General features: G+C 34.9%; 1 protein-coding gene across 4 annotated transcripts in view; it reads left to right on the forward strand.

Moving 5' to 3' along the window:
• LOC137641473 (ligand of Numb protein X 2-like) overlaps positions 1–7,500 on the forward strand; it is a 617,278-nt gene that overhangs the window by 579,605 nt on the left and 30,173 nt on the right. Inside the window, exon 1 of one of the 4 annotated variants that reach the window (XM_068374067.1) lies at positions 5,661–5,813. The exons of the other annotated variants lie outside the window; for them this stretch is intronic. The gene's annotated coding sequence lies outside the window, so the exon portion shown is untranslated. Of the gene's footprint in view, positions 1–5,660; positions 5,814–7,500 lie in introns of those variants that run through there. 4 annotated transcript variants of the gene reach the window in all.

Raw genomic sequence — 7,500 nt, forward strand, 5'->3', positions numbered from 1 at the left:
ACCAAGCCGAAATTAACACTTTCACATCAGGCTCTTGATTAATCTTCTGACGACTTAACCATTATGGCTATGCCGCCCATTTGCTGTTCACGTGGGCGTTCATTAATCCAAGCTGCAGTTACAGAGGTTAGGTATTTTGTATTCTATTAACATAGGAATCAAGTTTGGATGATTAACTTCCGTAACGAATCTGGGGAGTTCTAATTAATCTGCGCAAATAGATAACATAGCTAGTGTATATCGTATCTCAGACATTAAGACATTTGTTTCCAGCTGTCGTTGGAATCGAGTTGATAATAATTCTTTTGATTTCTCTGACAGTTTAAATTAATGCTTGTGTAGACTAATATTATTATTATTATTACTAGCCAAGCTACAACCCTAGTTGGAAAAGCAAGATGCTCCAATAGGGAAAAATAGCCCAGTGAGGAAAGGAAATAAGGAAATAAATAAATAATGAGAATAAATTAACAATATATAATTCTAAAATCAGTAATAGCGTCAAAACAGATATGTTCTATATAAACTATTAACAACGTCAAAAACAGATATGTCATATATAAACTATAAAAAGACTCATGTCAGCTTGGTCAACATAAAAACTTTTGCTCCAACTTTGAACTTTTGAAGTTCTACTGATTCAACTACCCGATTAGGAAGATCATTCCACAACTTGGTAACAGCTGGAATAAAACTTCTAGAATATGTTCCCTTTAAATTCCTTTTGCATTTGAAATCATTGCTTGATGTGGCTATTGTATTATCTCTCATAGACATTAACGGCTCTTATATGATCCCGGTGCGTTTTGATTCTCTTGTTAGGAAACAACTTTTTGATTATGCTGATTTGTATAAAGTATAGCTTTCCGGTTGACGGTCAGTCGTAATCGCGCATGCCCTTGGAACAGAGATTGTCACTTCTGTAGTGTAAACTCCATTACTCATTGAAGAAAACGTGACTTCTTTTTCAAGTTTTATTTTTTTTATCTCGCTCGATAATAATTTTTTTTTGTAGTTTTTTCGCTTGTTAGTCATTTTGTCACTCCATCTTTCTATTAAATCATTATTGGAGACATAAAATAGTTTGCTATTGTAGCTTCCCTTGCTCGGAATTATATATTAATGTAAGTACCTATAGTATGTATATTTCTGTATTACGTCTTTCATATTGCCCAAATACATTTTCTTGCATCTTTCAGTCTTTGCCACCCAACTTTTTACCAAGTTGTAAATATAATTTTCCATATATGTGTACAATCGAAGCCGCAAAGTTCGTAACTGTAATAATTTCCAAGCTAGAACTAGGACAAATTTATTCTTCTAACAGTCTGCTGATTTGGAAGGTAATTCATGAGCATTAATCCGCTAATTATAGTCTATTTAGTCTCAACTTTAGCGGCGAAATGCTAAAATATGCCGGAAAAAAAGTGCTCAGTTGACAGTCATGAAAGTGTTCCTTTTTTTTTTTTTTTTTTTTCATTGGGATCTAGTAATTTTCTCTCATTTCAGCATTATGCTTTAGATATGCGTCCATAAAGATAAACAACTTTATCCAACAGATCAAACGTCCAGGTTATTTTTTTTTTTTTTTTTGCTCTGTCATTATTCGCAAGTATAATGCAGCCAGAAACTATTTATATAGAGTGGTCCGCTTTTCTTATAGATTACCGTGTGCATGTGTGTCATATGAACGGTTTTTAGCACCTCCAGTCGTAATTACGAAACAGCGAATGCCACCTAACACTAGAAGATATTCCATTTGCCATATGTTTGCAGTGTAACAAATATCCTTTTGTACAAATGTTTTCTCCTGTTTAACATTTCCCTTGCCTCCTTTTCCTTTAGTTCTTGCTTTGTAGCTGCCAAACTTTGGAGATTTCTTCATGCCTCCAGATTCCTTTGGTTTTAAAAGGCCTATTTTTTTTTTTCTATAAAGCTCAGGCTATAGAATGGAATAAGTTTGATTACCTTATCGACTTCGTATTAAGGTTGATTGCCTTATCAACCTCGTATTAAAGTTGATTGTCTTATTGACCTCGTATTAAGGTTGATTGCCTTATCGAACTTGTATTAAGGTTGATTGCCATATCAACCTCGTATTAAAGCTGATTGTGTTATCGACCTTGTATTAAGGTTGATTATCTTATCGACCTCGTATTAATGTTGATAGCCTTATGGACCTCGTATTAAGGTTGATTGTCTTAACGACCTCGTATTAATGTTGATAGCCTTATCGATCTCGTATTAAGGTTGACTTCCTTATCGACCTCGCAATAAGGTTGATTGCCTTATCGACCTCGCATCAAGGATGATTCTCTTTCGACCTCGTATTAATGTTGATTGCCATTATCGACTTCGTATTAATGTTGATTGCCATGATCGACCTCGTATTAAGGTTGATTGCTTTATCGACCTCATATTAAGGTTGATTCCGTTATCGGCCTCGTGTGAAGGTTAATTGCATTATCGACCTCGTATTAAGTTTGATTGCCTTATCGACCTCGTATTAAGGTTGATTGCCTTATCGACCTCGTATTAAGGTTGATTGCCTTATCGCCCTCGTATATTCGTGAAATTACGGAATAGTAGGAGCTTTCCCTGCAATTAGAAAATAATGACTAATCCCGTTTGACATAATTGGTGTGCAGTATTTATGAAATAAATCATGAAAAAAATTATATTGTAATTCTGTGGATAACTTAAATTTTGCGTGCGCTTTAATTATCCGTTTGAGAGATTTATTTCATTCAACTTAGTAGATTTTGACATATAAATTGGATGGGATTTGGTATGCTCATCCCGCAGAGTTTTTTCCCCTCCATATTATGATATGGCTCTCAAATGCTGCATTGATACTCAAGCATTTAAATTGATGGGAAATCTCTTTAAATTTATTATATCTCTACGAATGTAGCGGAAAATACAATAGTAGGATATTTTGAAATTCCTGCCTATAATCCTAATTGAATTTACTTCATCCATGTTCATTGCTACATGAAAGTAGTACCCTTAAGACTTTGCGTAAATGTTGACTATTTAACTTCATCGTTGGAATAACGATAGAAATATGCATATGTAAATTTTCAGTATATTCTAAACTTAAACCCATCATTACTTCTGTGTATATAGTAATCTAAGAAATAGGACGCGATAATAATTTCCCCTCTCAGTAATATATATATTTCCAACACCTGTACTCTATCGTTTTATTCATCAAAGAAAGTTATTACATTCTCATTTCCTGTCCAAAATCACGATTTTCCTCATCATGCGAAAGCTGTTTTACAGTTTCTCCAATAATAATGCTATTGCTAAAGAGAACATAAAATTATTTGAGCCCCTAAAGATTGGAAGTTCTGAAAACTAATAGTTGTAATCATATCCTGTTTCTGTTTTGTATTTGATATATATATATATATATATATATATATATATATATATATATATATATATATATATATATATATATATATATATATATATATATATATATACATATATAAAATATTCCCAACAAAACAAAATCTCCATTGGTCAGACTCCATTCATTTTTCGGTATTATTAATTGTTCAATGATTTAAAAAGAAGATTTTTTACGGATACCAAACGGGAAATAATATAATTTTTATTGTTTCTTGATATCACTTTACTCTAAATTTTATCATATTAAGATTTTTTTTTACACCTTCGGTTTCTACCTGTAGACTTTTTTCGTATTGGTAACCGTATTTTTACCCTCTGCAGAGTCATAGCTGTCATATGTTAACGCATATATAAAGATGTTTCTAGTATTAAAGGCTGCTCATGAATGGTAGAGGCAAGGGACAGTAACATTGCCCTATCAAGCAAGATGATGCCCTAGACTAGAGACTGACCATATGACCAGCGCCCAGCCCCCCTCTCCACCCAATCTAGGACCAAGGAAGACCAGGCAATAGATGCTGATTACTCAGCAGATAAACCCACAGGCTCCACAGGATAATGAGGTTGCAGCGACCAAAGGAACTAACGAGTTTGAGTGGTACTCTAACCCCTGTCTAGCGTGGTTACTCAAGTCAGATGGGCAAAAACAATATGCTCTCTCTCTCTCTCTCTCTCTCTCTCTCTCTCTCTCTCTCTCTCTCTCTCTCTCTCTCCTCTCTCTCTCTCTCTCTCTCTCTCTCTCTTTATTATTGCACTATTCACCTTACAAAGGGACATAACTCGTTTTATTTCTTTTTGTAGGCTCCATTTTTAACAAATATATACTGAGAGAATTCATGTGTTCCATATCAATTGCATATAGCTTCCTTTGTATCCTTTTGTGAAATCTCAGCATCCGTCTTCTCCACTCTCTGCTCCTCATTTTCTCTGGCACCTCTTTCTCTTCTTCTTTCTATTACATCTTTCTTCCTCATCCCTATCATCCATTTATTCCATCCATTGATCAAACTGGCAGTTCTATTACCGCAACTCACTTCTTGTTATGGAGAGACTCCCACAAAAGACGTAAAATGTTGTCTTGAAACTGAAGTGATTCTTATTGACAAAGTAGAGAGAGAGAGAGAGAGAGAGAGAGAGAGAGAGAGAGAGAGAGAGAGAGAGAGAGAGAGAGAGAGAGAGAGAGTCTGATCTTGTGAGGTTTATTTTGACAGAATCTGCAATTGGCGTGTAATTGTAAAATTATTTTCTGTTTAAAAAAAAAAAAAAAAAAAAAAACTCTGGTCCTTACATATTGTTAGAAAGAAATAAGATGGAAGAACGTTCCCGAGTGTACCCTAAAGCAAGAGAACTCTAATCCAAGAGAGTGGAGAGCCGTGGTACATAGGCTATGGCATCTCAGTGTGTGTGTGTGTGTGTGTGTGTATTTTCTTGAGTTAGCTTTGGTTACTCAGATACAATTGGAGGTGTAATTGTTGTTAGATCGAGCCAGCCGTATGTCATCATTGATTCTTTTCCGTCTAAGCATTATTAAGTATTTTTTAAATGTCCCCCATTTATTCCAGTATCCTTCCATCAATCACCTGCTCTTTTAAATCCTAACCAATGCGTTACTTATTGTTAACGTCTTAACTGAGACTGTAATTTGTATAAGAAAAAATATTCGAATTAATTTCGTCATTGTTATCAATGCAAATTGTTATATTATTTAGTTGTTATTCAAAAGCTTTTATTATTTTACATTTTTCATATGCAACTATCAGGGATCCTAAATTGAATAACTTTTCGGTATTTTTGTTTTTTATACCGTGATGAAAATTCTTTCTCTTTGGGGTATGTTGCCTATTGAAACGATTCACTATTTTCACTTGCCATGTATTTATTTCGTAATTCTATTTTGTTAGTATTCAGTCCTCGTATACAGTACATTCCCAATTAAAGCCAAAACATCACCACATTTACTTCTTAGAATATGATGTACTGGCTGTAATTTTGTTTACATTATCATCACGCAAAATTATTGGTCAAATCATTGTTATTTCTTTTAAGTGTTAAAGGAATTTAATCCAGTTATTCAGAAAAAAATGGTTTTTGACAACTCTGTATATTTGTCGTTGTTTTTATTTCTGTTACGTCCTGTTATGCCTTGGATGTAATTAACAAATCCCAGCTGCATTCGTTACAAACAAAGAAAAGGAATTGAGAGAATAAAAGTTTTGTGAATGGTTCGAGTTCTTTTGTTTCCCTTTTCAGGGATACACTGTAGTTGGACATTCAGAGATTTGTTTTGACTCTATCGACATTTCGTTTGGCTGGTTTCGAGCGTCTATATTTTGTACAAAATGTTTCTGAGGTGGGGAAATACGTACGATGTGAAAATCTATATATCCATGGTAAGTTTTGATTACTCCAGTCCTTCGTAAATTTCGCTTTATTTCAGTTGAAATGTATGTTCGTTTTTTTCGCAGCTAGATACGCTTCTCTTACAAAGGTAAATAATGTAGCCTGCTGGTGTATGGCCGAACCTATCATGTGGTTTAGATGAATGGCGAGAAATTATACTGATAAGCATGTTAATGTCCCAGACCTATCCAAGCGTGAGAGCTGAAGCGCTAAGCCATATTTGGTATTGTCTTTAACAAGATATGCCCTTAAGTATTACTTTTATAACTTAGAATAGAGTTCAGATAGAAAATAGTTTGACAGTTTTTTATTATGTTTCTACGAATTTTGCATCAATTTTCGGTAGAAATACTTAGTTTACCCACTACCCTCAACAATGTCTAACAATGATTGGAACCACGGTGCATTTTAACCTAATTTTTCCTTTAACTCTTTGTAAGATTCTCTGGCCCTTACGGGTTGGTTAGGTTAGGTTAAACAAAGGAAGTGTAAGTTAGGCTTAGCAAGGTCATGTAAGTTTAGGGGTTGGGCTTAGCAAGGCTATGTTAAGTTGGGGGGCTTGCCTAACCTAATAACCTTGCTAAGCCTAACTTACTCTTCCTTTGTTTAACTTAACCTAAACTACCCGACCCAACTCAACTTATCCTGCCCTCACATTACCTTACCTACCCTACCCAACTTATCCTACAATAACTTTGTTACCTACCCTACCCTTTACTTAACCCTACTGTTACTTTACATACTATTACTTTACATTACCTAGCTTATCCTAAACTTTATTTTACCTTACCTAGCCTCCGTTATCCTACTCTTACTTTTCCTTGACTTACCCCATCGTACCATACCGGTATTATTATAGAAAAACACAGAAAAATCTTTACTAATAAAAGAATGCAGTTTTTAAAGAAAAACTCCCGTTTTCTTCGAAAATGGTCTTTATATCCGTCGCAAATAAGTAGTTAATAAGATATACCCTAATATATATTATAGTAATGGGGCAATCCTGTTGGAACAGTGGGATTTGGGTGGTAAAAATCTACTAGCAAATTGATAAATAATGGTAAAACTAACTTTTTCTTCACTACATTGTTCTCTGGGATTCATGATAAATCCACGAAAATTTAAACAAAATATTGGCATCCTATTCCCCTGAAATATTTGTTTCACTTTTCTTTACATAATACAAACTACAGTATCTGCTCCTGTTTATAAAGTGTCCTACAGTAAGTGCAACCAACAAATATTTTATTGTAACTTGACTATGAAGATTTGCCAAGACAAAAAAAGACATTTGTGATTTACCTTTAGAGTTTGCGACCAGGCTAGGGGGATCCGGGGGCCTTGTCCCATGGCTAGGTCTGTGACCTGGGCAGGTTTTTGACCTGGGAAAAGAGGTGGGGGGGGCTTTCCCCTCAGGTAGGTCTGTGACCTGGGAAAGGTGGTTCCAGGGGCTTGTCCCCCAGTTAGGTATGTGACCTGGGAACTACTATGTTAGGTTAAGTGGGTTTTGTTAGGTTCTGTGGCCTTTTACAAATCTCGAAAGTGTTAAATAATGACTTTTTCCACCCAGAATTCTAGCTTCCCACCTGTGTTCATCTGGAAGGGTGGGGGTTATAATGGGAAAATAGTTTACTTGCCGTGGAAATAAAGGTCAGAATCTTTGAAAGGACAATATTC

This window comes from Palaemon carinicauda, chromosome 5 (genome assembly GCF_036898095.1).
Source record: "Palaemon carinicauda isolate YSFRI2023 chromosome 5, ASM3689809v2, whole genome shotgun sequence".
In the NCBI taxonomy this organism is placed as follows: Eukaryota; Metazoa; Arthropoda; class Malacostraca; order Decapoda; family Palaemonidae; genus Palaemon; species Palaemon carinicauda.